This window comes from Zalophus californianus, chromosome 10 (genome assembly GCF_009762305.2).
Source record: "Zalophus californianus isolate mZalCal1 chromosome 10, mZalCal1.pri.v2, whole genome shotgun sequence".
Taxonomy (NCBI): Eukaryota; Metazoa; Chordata; class Mammalia; order Carnivora; family Otariidae; genus Zalophus; species Zalophus californianus.
This window is the reverse complement of record NC_045604.1, coordinates 63,266,083-63,288,518: the sequence shown is the minus strand read 5'-3', so window position 1 is coordinate 63,288,518 and position 22,436 is coordinate 63,266,083.

The window sequence follows — 22,436 nt, the reverse complement described above, 5'->3', positions numbered from 1 at the left end:
TGCTCAGCACCTACCCTTCCCTCTTCCAAAGACAAGACACGGGTTTCCTTTGGGAATGAGCACCTCACCCACTTTCAGTCCAGTTAGCTCCTGGGGAGGATGGACAACAGAGACCAGACCAATTTGGGTGCATCCCATCACTATGGCTACAGTAATTGGTTCAAGGATGGGCCCCACACCCAAGCCTGAGAGTCCATTCCATGACTTTGGCTGAAACTGGGAAGAGAAACTTGCTTTCTTTGGAGGTTACAAAGCTTAAATAAAGTGGAGGCGGGGACAGGAATTCATCCTGAGGATGAAGCCAATGTAGAGTAAGGCAGGGCTGAAAGATGGAGAAAAAGAACTTTGATGACATCATTTGAGTAGCTAGATACAGCTCTGTCTGAAGCTAACTCCCTGACCCTTTCAGTTATAAGAGTCAAAAAATTCCTTTTTAAAAATTTACTCCCACTTCAGTGTGTTCCCTACATAATGGTTCAGGCAAGGGAAAAAACAACAGGAAGTGTCACAGTACACACAGACAAATGTACTGTGGCTTACGTTGTTGTGCCCATTTATCTTGTCATTAAGTTTTAGTTTGACATCTTTGGTCATGTATATTTCATTTTTTCAATTTCATAGCTACACAAAGTGCTTTTAATTTCTGGTCTGTTTTAGGGGCGCCTGGGTGGCTCAGTCCGTTAAACGTCTGCCTTCAGCTCAGGTCATGATCCCAGGGTCCTTGGGATCGAGTCCCACATTGGGCTCCTCGATCATAGCCTGCTTCTCCCTCTGCCCCTCCCCCTGCGTGTGCTCCCTTTTTCTGTCAAATAAATAAAATCTTTAAAAAAAATTCTGGTCTGTTTGACAGAGCTGAAGATTTAGTGTCGGGAGTAGGAAGGAGAAAGTGCTTAATCTTTAAGACTATTTTCATCCGCGACTCCTTAAGTTTGGAATATAATGATTCTGGGTATGATATATTCAAAGTCAGCAATGTTACCTTAAGAGGCTAAGAGAAGTCAGACCAGAAATCAATGCTGACATCTTTTCCCTTCCCTCTGTGTCACAGCCTTTCCTTCGCAGCGCAGAGTAGCCAACCTTTGAGTCTTTCTGGCAGCCTGGTTCCTGGGCTATCATATCTCAGCACAGTAAACCCACTGCAGGCTGTTTTTCTCTAAAAATCTGATCAATACATCTGTTTCCCCAGGGCGAGAGGAAGAACAAACGCAAGTCCTGATAAACCTTCGCTGGCATTGCTCATTTCCTCAAATGCTATCCGTGGCACACACTTATCACTTTAGTCCTCTGCTATTAATAAGCCTTCTTGAGGAAACACCGAGAGCTTTAATTCCACCCAGATGCAAGCAGTAACACCAAGCACCTGGTCCCTGATGTTCTCGCGAAATTGCTAAGAGCACGTCATGACTCATGTTCTCAAGCATTCCTCTGTATCCTAAAATCTGATCTGGAGCAGGTTGCCGTTCGGCAATTGACTTTTCAGCTACTGTAACTCATGCCGTAGCTCCACAACACATTTTCTCTCCTCACAGAGGAAGGAAGTTCGCATTAAAGAATTAGCTCCCTTCAGTTCCACGTCCTTCAAGTCCCCCAGAGGAAAATTACAGTGCAGCGCGCTGCAAACCCAGCGAGTCATCAAGAGAAGATTTGCCAATAAGCCCTTTGCTGTGGATACCACAATACCATGACTGCACATGCAAAGAGTAAAAAATAAATAAATAAATAAAGCGTGATTCTGTCAGGCCCGATGGGGAGAACGGAGCAGGCATCAGGCAGCCTCTTAGATGTTGAACCAAATCTTCAGACACAAGGCCACGCTGAGCCTATGATTTCCATCTGTTCTTTTTTTCTGCAGGAAATCCGATCTCTTGGTCCCCAGTTACACAGCGAGACTTGCCCCCTGTCATTTCTCCCACTGTTCCCTTCCACGGTGACATTCTGGATAGCATGTGTGCTTCTGAGAGGTGATAGCACTGAACCACAGTAGTGCATTTTTCAAGAAGAGAATTCTGGGAACTCCGTGATAGAAAGTTTAGGAAAAACTCTTTAGGGATGCCTGGGTGGCTCAGTCCTTAAGCGTCTGCCTTAGGCTCAGGTCATGATCCCAGGGTCCTGGGATCGAGCCCCGCATCAGGCTCCCTGCTCCATGGGAAGCCTGCTTCTCCCTCTCCCATTCCCCCTGCTTGTGTTCCCTCTCTCGCCGTGTCTCTCTCTGTCAAATAAATAAATACAATCTTTAAAAAGAAAAAAGAAAAATATTGCTTGGTCAAAAAGTTGCTGCTGCTTCCTGTAGTCCTTGCAACTAAAGCTCTGCGTATGAGATCTTTGAGAGCCAATTTATACACGTCACAATAGTCGGTTTGAGTTTTGTCATTATATAATTTCTAATTTTGAGGAAAATACTAGTATTTATACATAGTCTTCACTAATTATGCAAATCAAAAATATAATAGACCTTTAGTTGCAATGTTCACATCACCACATAGAATGACTAATTTTTCAAATTAGTCAAGGAAGTTAGAACTATGAGTCAGTGAGTGGCTCACCCTAATGAATGAAAATAAAATGTATGCTTCTCCCAGATGGACTGTATTTTATTTTTTAAATATTTATTAAGGCTTATTAGCTTTGTGCCGAAATTTTGTGAGTAGTTTCTCCCCAAGTGCGTTTCAAGCCTTGGGCGTGTTATGGTGTTTGTACCTGTGAAATCTAATACCAAGTCAAACATGGGGTGGAGCCTGGCACCTGATACAGAGGTACAAATCGTACCGAATATTCCAGTTTGCCTGCAAGCACAGGCCGGTCACCACATCCTGTCGCCATATTGGGAACCATCTCAATATTTAACACACCTTTATGGCAGGAAAACAGTTCTGCACACGCTAAGCTAAATACCACCTACTAAACTCTAAAAACAGTGCTGAAGTCATTGATGTGCCTATTTTTTTTACATCTTGTCAAATTTTACATGTCATTAGACTTGTGTAGCAGGTCTTGCTGTGTGGAAAAGAAATAGTCTTATTGTAGACTGCAGTAAGTGTATGAACATATGTAAGCATTGAACAGTCAGCGAACATTCTCGAGCACCGACTCTGTGCCTGGCACTGTTCTAGGAGTGTGGTACCAAAAAAAGGGTCACAGGCTCTGTGTTCAAGGAGGCACACCCAGTGTAAGGGAGGCCGTGTAAAAGGATGTAATATAGGAGCATCAGGGTATGCTTTCCAAAATTATAAGGACAAGGACCACTGAGTAAATAGTGCACAGATTGGAAATTATAAGGCTGTCATTTCACAGGTCAGAGTCAAGATTAAGAGAAGCAGTTGGGGGGCCCCTGCGTAGCACATCACTTAATTGGCTGACTTGGTTTCAGCTCAGGTCATGATCTTAGGGTCGTGAGATCAAGCTCCACGTTGGGCTCCGAGCTCAGTGAGGAGTCTGCTTGAGATTCTCTCTCTCTCTCTCCCTCTCCCTCTCCCCCTGCTCACTTGTGCTCTCTCTTGAATAAATAAATAAATCTTTTTTAAAAAGAGGGAGTGAAGCAATTGGTCCAATGATGAATGTCCTTTAAGGAAAAAAAAAAAGATTCTTGTGACTCACATATGGAGATCAGTGGTGTGGCCGCGATCTTTTCTTGAGAAGTTGAGTTCCAAAGGGAAAGATGCTAATGATGCTCAGGGACTCACTTTCGTAACTAAATGAAGCAGACAATGAGAGCAGAGAACAAGTGTCAGGGACCTTGACACCAACGTTCAGGAGCTGCAGAGAAGCCCCAGTATATTTAACACAAACGTGAGGAAACGAGCAGAATGGAGTCAGAGAGAATCGCAGAGTCGCCTTTTAATTAGGGCAGCTGAGTATTGTAGCCCAGAAACCTTTTAATGCCAAGCGGGCTTCAAATCTCAGAGCCTCCTAGAAGCGCCCTCACTCCAACAGATGCAGGGTGAGTTTGACCTCCTTCCATCTCTGGGTTACTGTTGCATTCTCAAGGAAAATTGGGGCGGGGGTAGAGAGTGATCGCCAAGAGACTCGCTATGGAGGTGCAACAGTAGCTAGGTATTTCTATTCCTTTAAATTTTGCTCAAGTGTGATCTCACTGTCTGCCCTGCTCCTTGATATGTGTGCAAAGCGACTGCAATAAAGAACTAGACTCGTTTAAAAATACATGTGACTGAAAATAATAATCTTTTCAACTCAACTTTTCCAAGGTAATTATGTTTAGGGGATGCTTGGATCTTGGGGGGCCATCAATCTGTAAATCAGCACCCCCTCAGTATGCACGTCCCTGTAAAGGCAGCTTATCTTAAATGCAGGCAGGATGAGAAAACAGGAACAGCCAACATCTGCTGACTTGTGCTGTATGCCAGGCACCGTATTAATTAGTTTGCATGTTGTATTTTAATTAATTTTCTCAACTTCCTTGGAATCCAGGAACCATAGTTACCACCACCTTATACACGAGGAAACTGAGAAGAAATTTGCACCAGGTTGCACAGTTAGCAGGTGGAGAAGCCAGGATTCCAGGCCAGACATACTCTGACTCCAGAGCCCACACAGCGCAAACTCGGGTCCTTTGTTGAGGTAGAAGCAGCAGAGGGTACTGGCTTCCGAGTAAAAAAGACAGGTAGGGGAAGGAAAGCGAAACAGAAATGGAGCACGTGAAGAACAGAAAGAGACAAAGAGCAGAGACCCAGAAAAGGAACAGAGCAAAAATGGCGTCACTGACCTCACTCCTCCTCTCTCACCAAACTCTCTGCCATTTCCTCCAAAACCCTCGCACAATCGGCATTTCCCCTTTACGTTTAGTCCTGACTACCTGCACACACTAAAAGTCTGCCTTTCCCCCAAAGTGCACACCGTGCAGAGCACCGCCTAGCACCTAATGGGCAAGAAGCATTTCTTGAATTAATAATTAAATCAGCAATGAAATTATATTATTTTCAGAACCGAGGCTAAGCTCCCACAAACCTTTTCTACCAATCAGCTAAGAATGATGTCTGCTCTTCTCTAACAGGAGAGACAATACCCACAACATACTCTCATGGACTTCGTCTCTGCCTCTTGAGCTGGTAATTCATATTTGCTCAGCAATCAAGACTCAGGGACGTACGGAAAGGAGGGGGTTGTGTTTGGGGAGGGGAAGGGAAGTATGGACCTTCTTCAGATCAAAGGTAGATTATTTCCCTGAGTAGATTCTGTGCTACTTAAATTTGTCATGAGGATCATCTCAGAGCTGCCTTCCCGGAAGAGGTGAGCTTCGTTGGAGGTGTATGTAGGAGAGAGGTGATGTCAGACGGATCAGAGAGCTCTGTTTCCGCTGTCTAGGGCCATGTGGAAGTGCACGAGGAGATGCAAGTGTAAGGGGAGAGTGGGAGTGGTAAGCAGTTGTGATTTCAGAGGGTGGAGGTAGCAACTGTGGGAAGAGAAGGAAATGACAGCGCTCACTTGAGCAGTGGGCTTGACAATCTGGCAATAAACCGGGAGCTAACAAGGCCCACCTGGAGCGGTTAGCAACAAAGGAAACATTTGTAGCTCACCAAGGAGATTTAATTGAGGAGAAAATCAGATGATGTTTGGCTAGCTTGAGACTCATGCTGTATCTTGGACCCAACTTCCTTTGGAATTTTGAAATGGGCAAGAAATGACTGACATATTTGTGCTTCGGGACTGAAAACTTGTTTCTTTGATGAAAATTGAGCACCCATGCCAGTATCATCATCATTTGCTCTACAGCAGTTTTGTCTTGACTTTCGTGTTCCTTAACATGTGACATTTTGCTCCTGGTATCTTCCTTATTAAAGTTGTTTTGTTTTATTCTTTGATTAACTTCTTGTCACGGATGTACTTTTTGATGCTAATCATAGATTTCTTCCTCTTAACTTTTTATTTTCAATCTTTTTCATGATAGTTCAACTTTGCTTATTCTTTTCGCTGTACACTTATAAAACCTGTCTTCCATTTTTAGTCATAAAGGATTCATTCACCTTAGAGATTCCAACATTCATTTTTGTTAAGCCTACAGCCCATCTGTTACTAGCTCCTCTGATATTAAATTTTATTACCCTTTGTTGTTTCCTCCGACTTCTGGCAGAAGAGACTATTCTCCGCTAAGCCCACTTACTTCATATGACGACAAACGTATCTAGGTTTTTATCAGTATTTGCCACAGACAAGTCATTAAGCATGCCCCCAGATGTTTATAACTTCCACTTGTTTATGTCATGGATGCAGTGTGTAGGGTTCAGGGAGAAGAGATCACACATATAAAGGAAAGACTCAGAAATTGGAGTGCTGTACTAGGTAACTCTTGTGCTGTAACAAACCGCCACAAAATCAACAGCTTGAGATGACAAGGACATACATTCCTTACTTCACAGTTTCTGCAGGTTAAGGGTCTGAGCTCAGCTTAGCCGAGCCTTCCTGGGTCTCACAAGGCTGCAGTCAGGGTGTCAGCTGGGCCACTTCCTTTCTGGAGCGCAGGGTGCTCCTCCAAGCTCGTGAGGTGCTGGCAGCTATAGGACTGAGGTCCCCATTCTCTGTGAACTGTCAGCAGGGTTCTCCTGACTCCTAGAGGCCATGTGTCCCTTCATGGTCCCCCTCACATGACAACCCACCTCTTTCAGCAAGAGAGCCTCACGCCATTCTGATAAGGCAGAGCTTTATGTAACCTAAGGTAATCACAAGAGTAACTATTTGTGATGCTGTACCACCTAGTAGAAATGAGCCAGTCCTCTTTTTCCCCTCTGGGTTTGGGTCAAAGGAGGCCTACAAGATTCAGGAGTTCCACAACCACCCATCATATTATGGACTGGATTGCATTCCCCTCAAATTAGGGCATTGAAGCCCTAACCCCCAGATGTGATTGTATTTAGAGGTAGGGTTTATAAGGAGGTAATTAAGGTTAAATGAGATCATAAGGGTGGGGTCCTGATATGATAAAATTAGTGTCTTTACAAGAAGGGACCCAGAGACTGTTCTCTCTCTCTCTCTCTCTCTCAACCTCCCTCAGTCTCCCATGTGAGGACCCGGCAAGAAGGTAGCCAGCCATCTGCAACCAGGAAGAGAGCTCTCACTGGGAATCAAACCCTGCTGGAATCTTGAACTTGAACTTCTAGGCTCCAGAACTGTGAGAAAAGAAATACCTGTTATTTAAGCCACCCAGTCTATGGTATTTTATTATGGCCACCCGAGTAGACTAAGACACATTGGTGTCAGTGCAGGCCATGTGGGCAACAATAAGTGGACACCCCTGCCCCATCTAGCCCTGCTGTATCAGTGGAGGTCAGTGTGGTGCCAGGACCCCCACCCCTACTCAACAGCAATGAGGAATGCTGCCCCCATAAATAAAATAAAATAGTTTCAGTAAAGAAATGGAAAATCTCAGTAAAGAAATAAAAAATACAAAGAAGAAACAAATGGAGAGTTCCAAACTAAAAAATACAATGATTAAAATAAAAGACTCAAGTGAGGCACTCAATAATAAAATAGAAAGGACAGAGGAAAGACTTAGTGAACTTGAATGTAGAAAAATATAATGGATCAATCAGAACAATGAAAAGAAAATATACTGAAAATAAAAAAAAGAAAAGAAAAGAAAACAGCCTCAGAGATCTGTGAGATTATAACAAAAGACTTAGTAGTCATGTCATTGGCATTCTGAAGAAGAGAAAGAAAATGAGGCTGGTGCCTGGGTGGCTCAGTCGGTTAAGCATTTGCCTTCGGCTCCGGTCATGGTCCTGGGGTACAGGGATCAAGCCCTGTGTTGGGCTCCTTGCTGAGCTTCTCCCTCTTCTTCTGTCCTTCCCTCTGCTCATGTTCTCACTCTTGCTCTCTCAAATAAATAAATAAAATCTTAAAAAAGAAGAAAGAAAGAAAGAAAGAAAGAAAGAAAGAAAGAAAGAAAGAAAGAAAGAAAGAAAGAAAAAGGAAATGAAGCTGAAAAATATTCAAAGCAATAACACTGTATGGAAAACTTCCAAAATTTGGCATAAACATAAACCTACAGATTCAAGAAGCTGAGCAAGCCCCAAGCAAAAGAAACCCAAAAAATCATTGCCAAGACACATCATAGTCAAGCTTCTGAAAACTAAAAGGAAAGAAAAACAGCTGCAAGAGAGAAACATCACCTTATACATGGGAGAAAAACATTTCAAAGGACAGAGATTTTTCTTCAGAAACCATGGAGGCTATAAGAAAGTGGCACATTTTTCAAGCACTAAAAGAAAAGAACTGTCAACCCCAAATCCTATATTCAGCAAAAATATCCTTCAGGAATGAAGGTAAAATCAAGGCATTTTCAGAATAGGGTAAATAAAAGAAATGTCACCTAAAGTCCTGCCCTAAGGAAATGGTTGAGGTAAGTTCTTTAAATAGAAAACAGGAGTGCCTGGGTGGCTCAGTCATTAAGCATCTGCCTTCAGCTCAGGTCATGATCCCAGAGTCCTGGGATCAAGCCCCACATCAGGCTCTCTGCTCTGCGGGAAGCCTGCTTCTCCCTCTCCCACTCCCCCTGCTTGTGTTGCCTCTCTCACTGTGTCTCTCTCTGTCAAATAAATAAAATTAAAAAAAAAAAAAGAAAACAAATGATACAAGAATCTTGAAAACATTGGAAAGGAAGACCAATAGGAAGAGTAAAAATATGGTAAGTTCAATAGGTTTTCCTTCTCCTTTTGAGTTTTCTAAATGGTATTTCATGGTTGAAAAATGATAATGCTACCTGACTTGGCTCTCAGTGTATGTGGAGGAAATATTTAACACGGTTATTTTGTAAGGGATGTAAAGGGAGGTAAAATTTCTACATTTCACTCAAACTAGTAAAATATCAAGACCAATAGGCTGTGATTAATTATATATATAATGTATATGCATATGTATACAATATATTTATACTATATATAATTACATGTGTATATAATATAATGCATGAGCAACTACTACAAAAGCTATACAAAGAGGTACACTCAAAAAATACCATAGATAAATCAAAATGGAATTCTAAAATGTTCATGTAACCACATGAAGTCAAGAAGAAGAAAATGGGAAAACAAGACAAGAGAACATGGACCAAAAAATTAAATTGTAGGCCTAAGCCCTAAAATACCAATAATTACCTTAAATGTAAATTGTCTAAACATACGAATTAAAGACAGAGATTGGCCAAGTGGATGAAAAAGCATAAAAAACTAAATGCTGTCTATAAGTAAAACACCTCAAATATAATAATGTAGGTAGGTAGAAAGTAAAATGATAGGAAAAGATATACCATGCAAACATTAATTAAAAGAAGGCAAGAATGGCTACATTAATATCAGGTAAAGTGGACTTCAGAAAAAATTACTTATGAAGTCTATTAAAGTAGACTTCAGAGCAAAGAAAATTACCAGGAATAGAGAGGGACATTATATAATGACAAAAGAGTGAATTCAAGAAGATGTAGCAACCCGAAACAGAACTGCAAAATATATATTTCATAAAACTTAAATAATGTATAGACAAATCCACAATTGTAGCTGGAGACATTAACACACTTCTTGTAAAAACTGATAAAATAACTAGACAGAAAATCAGGAATATAAAATAACTCAGCAACACCATCAACCAATAGGATCTAGTTGACTTTTTTTTTTTACAAACACGTATATTTTATGTATTTATTTTTAAGTTTTTATTTAAGTTCCAGTTAGTGAACATATGGTATAATATTAGTTTCAGGTGTACAATATAATGATCCAACACTTCCATACAACACCCAGTGCCCATCACGACAGGTGCCCTCCTTAATCTCCATCAGCTGTTTCACCAATCCCCCCATCCACTTCCCCTCTGGTAACTATCAGTTTATTCTCTATAGTTAAGAGTCTATTTCTTGGTTTCTCTCTCTCTCTCTCTCTTTTTCCTCTGCTCATTTGTTGTTTCTTAAATTCCACATATGAGTGACATCACATATTTGTACTTCTCTGACTGAATTATTTTGCTTATACTCTCTAGCTCCATCCATGTCGTTGCAAATGGCAAGATTTCATTCTCTTTATGGCTGAATAATATTCCATTGTATATATATACCACAACATCTTTATACATTCATCAGTCAATGGACATTTGGGCTCTTTCCATAATTTGGCTATTGTAGATCATGCTGCCATAAACACCGGTGTGCATGTATCCCTTTGAATTCATGTTTTCATAATCTTTGGGAAAATAGCCAGTAGTGTGATTCCTGGATCATAGGGTAGTTCTATTTTTAAATTTTGAGAAACTTCCATACCATTTTCCACAGTGGCTGCACCAGTTTGCATTCCCACCAACAGTGCAAGAGGGTTCCCTTTTCTCCACATCCTTGCCAACACCTGTTGTTTCTTGTGTTTTTAATTTTAGCCATTCTGACAGGTGTGAGGTGATATCTCACTGTAGTTTTTATTTGTACTTCCTGATAATGAATGATGTTGAGCATCTTTTCATGTGTCTGTTGGCCATCTATAGAACATTCCACTCAACAATAGTAAAATACATTCTTTCCAAGCACCCACAAAACAAATTCAAAAACAGGCCCTATCCTGGGTTATAAAACAAGCCTGAAATTTTTTAAAGAATTGAAATCATACACTATATGTTCTTCGACTACAGTGGAATCAAAGTAGAAATCACTAACAGAAAGATAACAGGAAAATTGCCAAATACCTGGAAGCTAAACAACACACATCTAAATAATCTTTAATTTTTAAAAGATACATGACTGAATGAAAATGAAAATATAACATCAAAATTTGGGATGGATGCAGCCAGAACAGTGTTGAGAGGAAAATTTATAACGCAAAATGCTTATCTTAGACAAGGGAGGAAATCTCAAATCAATAATCTAGGTTTCCATCTTAAGAAAGTAGGAAAAGAACAGCAAAATAGACCCAAAACAGGCAGAAGGAAGGAGATTATAAATATAGCAGCAGATATCAATGATACTCAGGGCAGAAAAACAGTAGAAAAAATCAAGGAAATAAAAAGCCATTTTTAAAAAATCAATAAAGTCAAAAACTTCTAGCAAGATTGACTGAGAAAAAAGGAGAGAAGCTACAACTTACCAATATCAGGAGTGAAACACTGAATATAACTAGAGACCCTGCAGATATCAAAAGGATAATAAGTTTACACACATAACTTTGACAACTTAAGATGGAATGGATCGATTTTTTGAAAAGTACATACTATCATTACTCACCCAATGTAAGATAGGTATTTTGAATAGCCCTATAACTATTAAGGAAATTTAATTTGTAATTTTAAAACTTTGATGAAAGAATCTGTAAATTATTTCACTGGTGAAGTCTACCAAATGTTTAACACCTATTAACATTTATTTTATATAATCTCTTCCAGAAAACTGAAAAGAAGTGAACACTTGTCAGATCTTCTGTAAAGTCAGTATAACACTGATACCAAAACCAGACAAGAATGGTACAAAAGAGAGAGAGAGAGAGAACTACAAACCAGTATCTCTCACATAAACAGATGTAAAAATCCTTAACAACAACCAAAAAAAAACCTGTCAAATAGAATTCAACAAGATATAGAAAGAATTATATACCATGACCAAGGAAGGTTTATTCCAGATATTTAAAACTGGTTCAATATGTTAAATCATTAAATGTAATCTATGTTAAGATTAAAGAAGAAAAAACATGACATTATATAAATCGATGAAGAAAAAGGCACTTGACAAAATTGAACAGCCATTCATGATAAAAAAAGCTCCCAGAAAGTTAAGAATAGAGGGTAATTTCTCAACTTGATATCTACAAGAAACTCACAGCTAACATCATACTTAATGGTGAAAGCTTGAATCTTTCCCCCTGAGATCAGAAATAAAGTAAAGATGTCCACTTTGCTATTGCCTTTCAACATAATTAGCACTAGAAGTTCTAGGAGGCATAATAAGGCAAGAAAGCAAATAAAAGGCATACTGATTGGAAAGAAAGGAAAACTGTCCCTATTTGCAAATGAGATGGTAGTATATGTAGAAATTCCCAAGGAATCAACAAAAAATAAATAAAACTTACAAAACACTGACTATTATAAAAATAAAAAAACAGGAAATTACAAGTGTTGGTGAAGATGTGGAGCAACGGGAACTCTCTCGTTCACTGTTGTGGGAATGTAAATTAGTGTAGTGTAGCCACTATGGAAAACAGTATGGTGTAAAAATGTAAAAATAATATGTTATATGTCAATTATATCTCAATTTTAAAAAAACTTATAGAACTCTTAAGTGAGTTCAGCAAGGTTGCAGGATACAAGATCAACATACAAACATCAATTGTATTTCTAGGTATTAGCAATGAACATGTAGCACTGAAATTAAAAATTTAATACCATTTACAAACTCTCCAAAAATATGAATGTTGCAAGCCTGACAAAACATGTACAAGACTTCTATGCCAAGAACTAAAACAAACAAAAAAACCCAAAGAAACAAACAAAAAAACACAACAAACTGATGAAAGAAATAGAAGATCTAAATAAATAGCGATACAGACTGTACTCATGGACTAGAAGACTTAACATCTGGTAAAGAGATCACTTCTCTCCAAATTGATACATAAAGGGTTTTTTTGTTTGTTTGTTTGTTTGTTTTTTAAGTAGGCTTGAATTCACAACCCTGAGATGAAGACCTGAGCTGAAATCAAAAGTCAGATGCTTAACTAGCTGAGCCACCCAGGTGCCCCCTCCAAACTGATATATGAATTTAATGCAATTCTTATCAAGATGTGAGATTTTTTAAAGCTACAGACAAGATTTTTTCAAAATTTTCATGGAAAAACAAAGGAAATAGAATAACTAAAAATAATTTTGAAACAGAAGAATAAGCAGGGAGAAATGACTATACCCAATTTCAAGAAGACTGTATGGAGATACAGACACAGAGATTAATGGAAGAGAATAAAGAAGCCAGAAATAACCCCATACAAGTACAAATAACTGATTTTTGATAAGGGTGAAAAGACAATTCAAAGAATGAAGGACAGTCTTTCAACAAATCCCTGGAGCAATTAGATATCCATATGCAGAAGAAAAATAAAAGGAACCTGAAGTTAAACCTCATACCTTATACAAAAATTAACTCAAAATAAATCATAGGCTTAAATATAAAATGTAGAACTGTAAAACCCTTGGAAGACATGGCAGGGATCTTGAAATTATCAGACCAGGAATTTTAAACAATGACAAATAATATGTTGAGGGCTCAAATGGATAAAGTATATAGCATGCAAGAACAGTTGGGCAATATAAACAGCAAGTTGGAAATTCTAAGTAAGAACCAAAAAGGAACACTGGAGATAAAAAAAATAAAAATCACTGTAATAAAAATGAGTAATGCTTTTGGTGGGCTTATCAGTAGAGTAGACGTGACTGAGAAAAAAATCCCTGAGCTTGAGAACATGTCAATAAAACAAGTAGACAGAAAATCTTTAAGGATTTAGAAGACTTAAACCTTAGCAACAAACATGACCTAGTTGACATTTACAAAACACTATATCCAACAACAGCAAAATTACATTCTTTTCAAGTAAATATGGAACATTCGACAAGATACATTGTATACCGAATCATAAAACAATTGTCCAGACATTTAAAAGAATTGAAATCATAGAGTATGATCTCTACTCACAATGAGTTTAAATCACAAATCAATTACAAGATATCTGGAAACTACCGAAACAGATGGAAATGAAACAACACACAAAGAATATATAACAAATTATAAAATATCCTGATTGGCTGATAATGAAGACATAATACACCAAAATGTGTATGGTGCCACCAACACAGTAATTACAGAAAAATTTCAATGCTTATTTTAGAAATAAGGACAGTCCAAGTCAATGACTTAAGCTACATCTTAAGCTTAAACTAAAATAAATTAAACTCAAATCAATTATAAGGAAGGAAATCATAAAGATAAGATCAGAAATCAATAAAATAGAAACATATATGCAATAGAGAAAATGAAATCAAAAGCTAGTTTTATGAAAAGTTTAGTTATATTAATAAACCTCCAGCTTGACTGATAAAAAAAATAAGTAAGACTTAAATTACCAGTATCAGGAATGAAAGACAGGCTATCACGATAAAGCTATAGAGTAAACTATTATGCCAATTAATCAACAACTTACATGAAATGGAAAAATTCATTAAAAGACATGAAATGCCAAAACTGACGCAAGATGAAACTGAAAATATGAATATTTCCATATCCATTACATAAATTGAATTTTTAAAAAATACCTTCTCACACAGAACACTCCAGGCCATATAGCTTTACTGTTGAATTTGATCAAGCAAGGTAGAAAGAATGCTAATTCTACAGAAGCTCTTTCAGCAAATAGAGGTAAAGAAAATATTGCACAGAAATTCCTAATTCATTTTAGGTGGAACACATAACCTTGAGACCAAAACAAGATAAGATGTTACAAGAATACTTAAAGAGCAGGGTGCCTGGGTGGCTCAATCGGTTAAGTGTCTGTTGATTTCAGCTCAGATATTGATCTCAGGGCTGTGAGTTCCAGCAGTGTGAGTTCAAGCTCCACACTGGGTGTGGAGCTTACTTAAAAAAAAAAAAAAAAGAATGCTTACAGACCAATATCCTTTATGAAGAGATACAAAATCTTTTTGAATATTAGCAAATCAAATTCAGCAATGTATGAAAAGGATAATACATCACAACCTACTGGAATTTATCCAAGGAATGCAAGGTTGGTTTAACATTCAAAAATCAACTAATATAATTCACCATATTAACAAAACAAAGGAAAAAAAAACCAAATAAGTATTCTAATAGATGCAGAAAAAACTTTTAACAAAGTTAATATAAGCTTATGACAAAAATTCTTAGCAAACAAAGAATAAAAGGAAATTCTGTCAATCTTATAAAGGGCAGCAATTAAAAAGCTATAACATAACATTTTCCTGAATGCTTCCCCACACTTCCCCCACTTCTATTCAGTGTTATATTGGAAGTCCTAACCGGTATAATAAAGCAAAGGAAAGAAATAAAAAGTAAACAGATTTGAAAGAAAAAAACTATCTTTATTTGAAGATGATCATATACATATCGAATTTACAAAAATGTTACTAGAAGTCAACAAACTAATTTGGCAAAGTCTTGTAATACAAGGTCAAAATACAAATATCAATTGTATTTCTATCAATTGTATTTCTATATGCTAGCAACAGATGATCAGAAAAGCAACTTTATGAAAAAGTACCATTTACAATAGCTTCAAAGACCATAAAATATTTAAGGATAAAATTAACAAATGTATGTAAGGTCTGTACATTGAAACTAAAAAACATTGGGAAAAAAATTCTTTTTAAAGATTTATTTATTTGAGAGAGAGCAAGCACGGGGGGAGGGGCAGAGGAAGAGGGAGAGTCTTAAGCAGACTCTACGTGAATCACGGAGCCCGACAAGGGCTCCATCTCAGGACTTTGAGATCATGACCTGAGCCAAAACCAAGAATCGGTTGCTTAACTGATTCAGGCTCCAGGCTCAAACTTTTAAACACCTAAATAAGTGTTGAGCTATGCCATGTTCATGAACTGGAAAATTCAATAATTTTAGGATGTTAATTCCTCACACATTGATCTAGAGATTCTGTGCAATTCCTATTAAGATCCCAAAATGATTTTTTTTGGCAAGAATGAACAAGCTGACACTTAAATTTTTATGGAAAGTGTAATAACCTAGAATAGACAAAGCAATTGCTTAAAAAAGAAGCAATGTTGGAGGACTTTAAACTACCTGATTTTGAAACTTACTATTAAACTATTATAATCATAGCATGTGGTCTTAGTATAAGCACACACATATAAATCAACAGAATAGAACAAAGAATTCAGAAATAGACTCACATGAATACTTTTTTTAGTGAGGGAAATAAATGAACCTCAATCCTTACCTCACGCTATATACAAAGAAAAGCCTAAAATGGCTCATAGGCCTAATTGCAATAGGTAAAATTACAAAATGTTCAGAAGAAAACATAGGAGCAAATCTTCATGCAAAGATTTCTTACGTATGGTACAAAAAAGCATAACGGAAATATTGATAAGTTGAATCTCATTAAAATTAAGAACTGCACATCAAAAAACATCATTACCAAAATAAAACATCTTTGCCAACTGGGGGACAATATTAGCAATTCATATAAATAACAAAGGATTTGAATCCAGAACATGTAATATGACTGACAGCTTAATAACAAGACAAACATTCTTATAAAAAACAGACAAATGATTTAAGAAGACATTTCCATGAAAAAATGCTCAATGTCATTAAAATTAAATGATAACCTCAATGAAATAACACAACACACCCACTAGAATGATGAAAACTAGTATGACTGATGACATAAGTGTTGGTGAGTATGGGGAGCCACTGGAACTCTCATGCATTGCTGGTGGAAACATGAAATGGTACAGCCACTTTGGAAAAAAATTTAGAGTTTCTTTTTTTAAATTATTATTTATTTTAGAGAGAGAGAGCACCGAGGGGAGGGGCAGAGGGAGAGGGAGAGAGAGAAACCCAAGCAGACTCTGTGCTGAGCCTGGAGCCTGAAGCAGGGCTCGATCTCACTACCCTGAGATCATGACCTGAGCCGAAACCAAGAGTTGGACACTCAATGGACTGAGCCACTCAGGTGGCCCTGGAGTTTCTTATAGAGTTAAGCATATGATACATATGACCCAACTACTACACTCCTTGGTATTTACCAGAGAGAAATGAAAACATGTGTCTACCCGAAGTCCTATACAGGAGTGCACAGAGTAGTTTTGTTCATAATAGCCAAAAGCTAGAAACAATCACAATGTCCTTCAGTGGATGAATAAACAAATCGTGCTATATCCATAGAAGGGGTAAGTACCCAGCAGTGTTAGAGAATGAATAACAGGCACACACAACATAGGTGGCTGGAAAACAGTATGGTGAGTGAAAGTAGCCAGATACAAAAGAGTACGTATTGGATGATTCATTTTATATGAAATTCTAGAAAGGGCAAAACAAAGCAGTAATTACTGAAAGCTAGTAAGTGGTTATCTGGGACTGTGGAAGTGAGGTGGGGAGGTTGATGCCAAGAGGCACAAGGGGAACTTGAACAGTGATGGAAATGTTCTATTTTGACTGTGGTGGTGGTTCCAGAGATCTATACATTTGCACAAGTTTAGAATTCTACACTTAAAATAGGCACTTGTATTTTATGTAAGTAATGTCTGATAAAGTCGATTTAAGGGGGAAAAAGTTTGAAATCCAAATTTTAAAAATGTGACCGATAACTAAAACTTTTAGAAAAATACCCACAGACTAAGGCAATGCACCTGTGACCCAGAATTCTGCTCGATAGTTTACAAGTCTCTCATGTTAACTAGAAACGACTGTCGATCTAAGTACCAATAGTATCTCCATTTTACAGATGACAAAACTGAAGTCTTGTTATGTATTTGCCTAATTTCCCACAGCTGGCACATAACAAAGCTGGGACTCAAACCAAAATCCCAAGTCTTTAATCCTTTATCTGCTCTCTCTATTATATTTTTATTCACAGTCTTTTCTTGAAAACAAATTAATAATCCTAAGCCTCTTCTTTCTTAATGTTCTGAAGAAATTAATGAGCAAATGACCTCAAGCTATACTTATTTCCTTTTTTTCCTTTTGTTTGACAGAAACAGTCTTAAAATTGTACTTGGTATCAGCATGCTTCCCTTGACTTCTTAATATTTACAAAATTTGCAATAGTTCCTCCCATTAACCTCTTCCCAATCCAAGTTTCTGACTTTAGGAATTTCTTAGTGATTTTCTTCATTTTGTGCTTTTACCCTTTTATCTCACATCCTATAAACAATATAATATGGCAGCCAAGGTTCTCACCTCCATGATCTAACTAAAGAAGCATAAAATGTTATATAATAATTTTAGCTGCAAGATCTTCTCCATACTATACCAATGAAGGCAGGTCACTGGAAAAGGAGTTACTTATCAAATGGCAAAATAATGCAAAATAACATTCATTAGTAAGATGTAAGACAAATATAACAATTTATCTGTAAATCGTTAGGCTCATAAATACACACACACATATGTGCTGCAGTTACTGTACTCAAAACAAATTTGGAACTTAATAAAATTTATATTGAAGTTCTGAATATATTTCTAAGCAAGAATTATTAACCAACCTAGAAAAAGAGAAATACCCTCTTGCTACAAAATATACATGCAGTAACAGAAGTGCTAGTTTCTGGCAAAGGTGAGTTTCCACATGAGGAATTTCTTTTGACAGCAAAGCCTAGCATACATATTATGATTCAACATCTCCATTCCTAGGTATCCACCTAAATGAAATGCAAACATACACGTACCGAGGGACGTGCAAGAATGTTCAGGGAAGCATTCTCGCTGACAGCAGTAAACTGAAAACAGTCTAAATGCCTATCGATGGTGGAATGGATTTTATTTCTCAAGGTAACCTATTCCCACAATGGAATACTATACAGCAATGACAATGTACAAAATATTGCTACGGGTGACAACATGCATATCTCACAAACAAAATATTAACAAGAAATAAGCCAAATTAATAAAAATACATATAATATGATTCCTCTTATATAAATCTAAAACCAGGCAAAATTAATGTATGATATTAGGAGTGAGGATAGTGGTTACGTTTGGGAGAGAGGTAGGGGTGATGACTGGGAGGGGTAGGAGGATGCTCCAAGAGTGTGGTAATGTTGTATGTCTTGACCTAGTTGGCGATTCCCTGGGTAGATCTGCTTTGTGATAATTTATTGAGCAGTATAGTCATGATATGTGCAGATTTGTATATGTGTATATTGCACTACAGTAAAAAGTTCATTTTTTAAAATGGGGTTTAAAAGACATTTTCAGACGCATAAAAATTGAGAGCACTTTGCTGGCAGGTAGGTACTCAGGAGAATGTTAAAGCAGTACTACCCAGAGGGAGGTCCATGGACTAATGCCAGCCTGTGGGAGGAGTCCAGGAACTAGGAATGTGCATTCAGAAAACGTTCAGCAATTTGACAAAGTACTTTGATGTCTATTGAATCTAATAATAAAAATGTGGGGCTTATATTTTGTACCTTTTTTTAAGATTTTATTTATTTGTTTACTTTTAAGAAAGAGAGAGAGCGAGCATGTGGGCAGGGGAAGGAACAGAGTGGGAAGGAGAAGAAAAGGGAAAGAATCCCAAGCAGACTCCACTCTGAGCCCAGAATCTGACATGGGGCTGGATCTCACGACCCTGAGATCATGACCTGAGCTGAAATCAAGAACCAGATGCTCAACTGACTGAGCCACCTTTCATTTTTTCATTTAATTTTTCCGGTAATTCATGTTATTGTACTTAAAAAAAAAACATTAGTCTATGACAACTAAAAGGAAAAAAAAAAAAAAACACGTCCTTTGCCAAAGAGAGTTTAGGAAGCACTATGCTAAAGGATGTGGTTCTGGAAAGAAGAAGGACAATTCAAGATGCAAAAAAGAATGGAAAGAAAAGAAATGGTAAATACTTGGATAAAGAAAACAATCACCAATGGTATAAGCATTAATAATAATGCATCATATGGATTTTCATTTTTTTAATTTATTTTTAAGATTTTATTTATTTGCAAGAGGGAGAGCGAGAGCGGGAGAGAGAGAGAGAGAGTACAAGCAGGGGGGAGGGGCAGAGGGAGAGGGAGAAGCTGACTCCCCCCTGAGCAGGGAGCCTGACCCAGGGCTCCATCCTGGGACCCTGAGATCATGACCTGAGCTGAAGGCAGACGCTTAGCCGACTAAGCCACCCAGGTGCCCTGATCCCTGATAGGGATTTTTTAAAAAAAGATATTTGATGAAAATGCACAACTGCAAAAATATATTAATTTGATATGTATGGAGGGAATAAAGTTCAAGCATTGTTTCATTGTCTTTTTTGTGCCCTGCCATCACTTCAGGAAGAGGATAAAGGTATTGATTAACTTTAGACATAGGTATGTTGATTTTCCAGATTGTAATTACTAAAATAATAGACAAAAAGTGATCGCCAAATCGATACAGAACCAAAAATATATATAGATAGAAAGAAGCCAAAAAAGGTATAGGGCAAAGGGGCATACACACATGTACCATGGGCATGACAGGACATAAATGTAAGTGTAAGTTTATTAGGGAAACTTGAAGGCACAGAGCAGCTGAAAATACCACCCAGGCCTCCACTGCTCATTATCCCAGACAGAGGCAAACTTGAGGAGCAGAGCTCCAGTCGAAGGACCCTGTCCTATGCGATCCTTTGTCTTTTTGAGGGACTTGGGGGAAGGCAGGGGCCCCAATTCGGCTCTGTAAGAGTGGGACCCTCCTGGGCAAGAAACCGGCTTTATTATAAGGGAGTCTTAGTGCCTTATGCCCTTGCATTGAGCTGGGAGCTGCTGAGCGAGCTTCTTATTAAGCTCCAGAAAGTAGCAGACCAAATAGAAACCATCAAATAGGATAACAGATTTCTTTAAAACCGAATTTTGTTGATGGTTACACGAAAGGTAAATGAACTAAATGCTCTGGTCAAAGGAGAAAAATGTCAGATTCCGTTTTCTTAAATCCTTGCAAAGCATAAGTATACAGAAAGGTTTAAATAAAGATTCAAAGTAAAAGGATGAAAAAACATCATGTAAATACTAACCAAAAGAAGGCTGATATAGCTCTATACACACAGGTATACATACTATATGTATGTGTGGGTATGTATGTAAAAATACACATACATACACATACGTGTATACCCATTCGAATGTGTGTGTGTATATAGCGCTATAGCCCTCTTTCTCTCTCTCATTATGTATCAAATGGTCAAAAGCACAGTTAGAGATCAAAGGGTCTCCTCACAATGATAAAAAGGTACAATTCACCAAGAAGATATAAGAATTCTAAACTTGTATGTTTCCTTAAAACATATAAATGAAAAATTGACAAAACTTCAAAAAAAGGAGATGAATCCACACCGTAATGAGAGATTTTAATATACCTCTCTCAGGATTGAGACTGTGGAGACAAAGGAATCAGTAAAGATATAAAAGATTTTAACAATATGATTTTTAAAGACTTACATTTGGGCATATATAGATATATAGCACACAACACCTAACAACTGCAGAATACATTTTTTTTTCAAGTGCACATGTGGAATATTTACAAAAATTGAGCAAAAGCTGGACCACAAAACAAGTCTCGATAAATTTGAAAGGATTGAAGCCATACAAAGTAATCTTTGGGGGAATTAAGAAATACTGCATAAGTCTAAGAAAAAAATCAGAACACAAATAAAAATTAGTTTGCACTAAGATAATAAAAATGTGACATCTCAAGCATATGAGACATTGCTAAAGAAGTATTAGAGAAGAATGTATAGCCTTACATACAGATACTGGAAAAGGAGAAAGACTGAAAACGAATGAGCTCATCATCCATCTCAAGAAGTTAGAAAAAGAACAGCCAAATAAAGCCAAAGAAAGTTAAAAGATAGAAAGGAATAAAGATAGCAGCAACTAATGATTTACAAAACAAGTATAAAATAAGTAAACGCAAAAGTTGTATTTTTTCAAACATTGTTGAAATTGACAAACCCCTAGTGAGGATCAAGCAGGAGAGAGAGAGGGAGATGGACAGGGAGGGAAAAAGAGAGGGGGTGGGGAAAGGGGGAAGGGAGAGAAGTGGAAAGAACGCATACATAACCAGTATCAAGAATGACAAAGAGGACATCACCGATTCTTCAGATATTAAGAACAAAATAAAGAGACGTTATTTTTTTAAACTTTGTCATTAAATTTGAGAGTGTAGATGAGAGAGAGAAACTCCTTCAAAAATCATGATATATTTACACAGTGGAATATTATATAGCACAAAAAATGGGGGAAAAACTGCAGTTACAACAATATGGATGAATCTTAAATCTGTAATATTGAGAACAAAGGAGAAAGTCAAACAAAAACAAACTTAGAACTTATGCACTGACAAATTGGAGGAAATGCTATAATGAAAACCAAGGAAATTACTATTCCGGAAGACAGGGCAGTGGTTACTCTTGAAGGAAGGGGGCTATGGTTGGGGGAGAGCATACTGGATTCAAGGGTACTGCTTATGTTCTGGTGTCTGCACCTGGATGGTAGTTATATAGGTGTTTACTTTAACATTATTGGCCAACCTATATACATATTTTATGCGCTTCCTGTGTCAATATTATATTTCTCAATTAGAAATGGAAGATAAATCAATAGAGGACTTAGAGTCTATGTGCATTCTTTATTTCACACATATTGGTTCAATGTGTCTCTCTCTCCCTCTCACAAATATAATATAGGGCATACTCTAACTAAATAAAGCATTTGTTTCTCAGGAAAGCAGTCGAGCT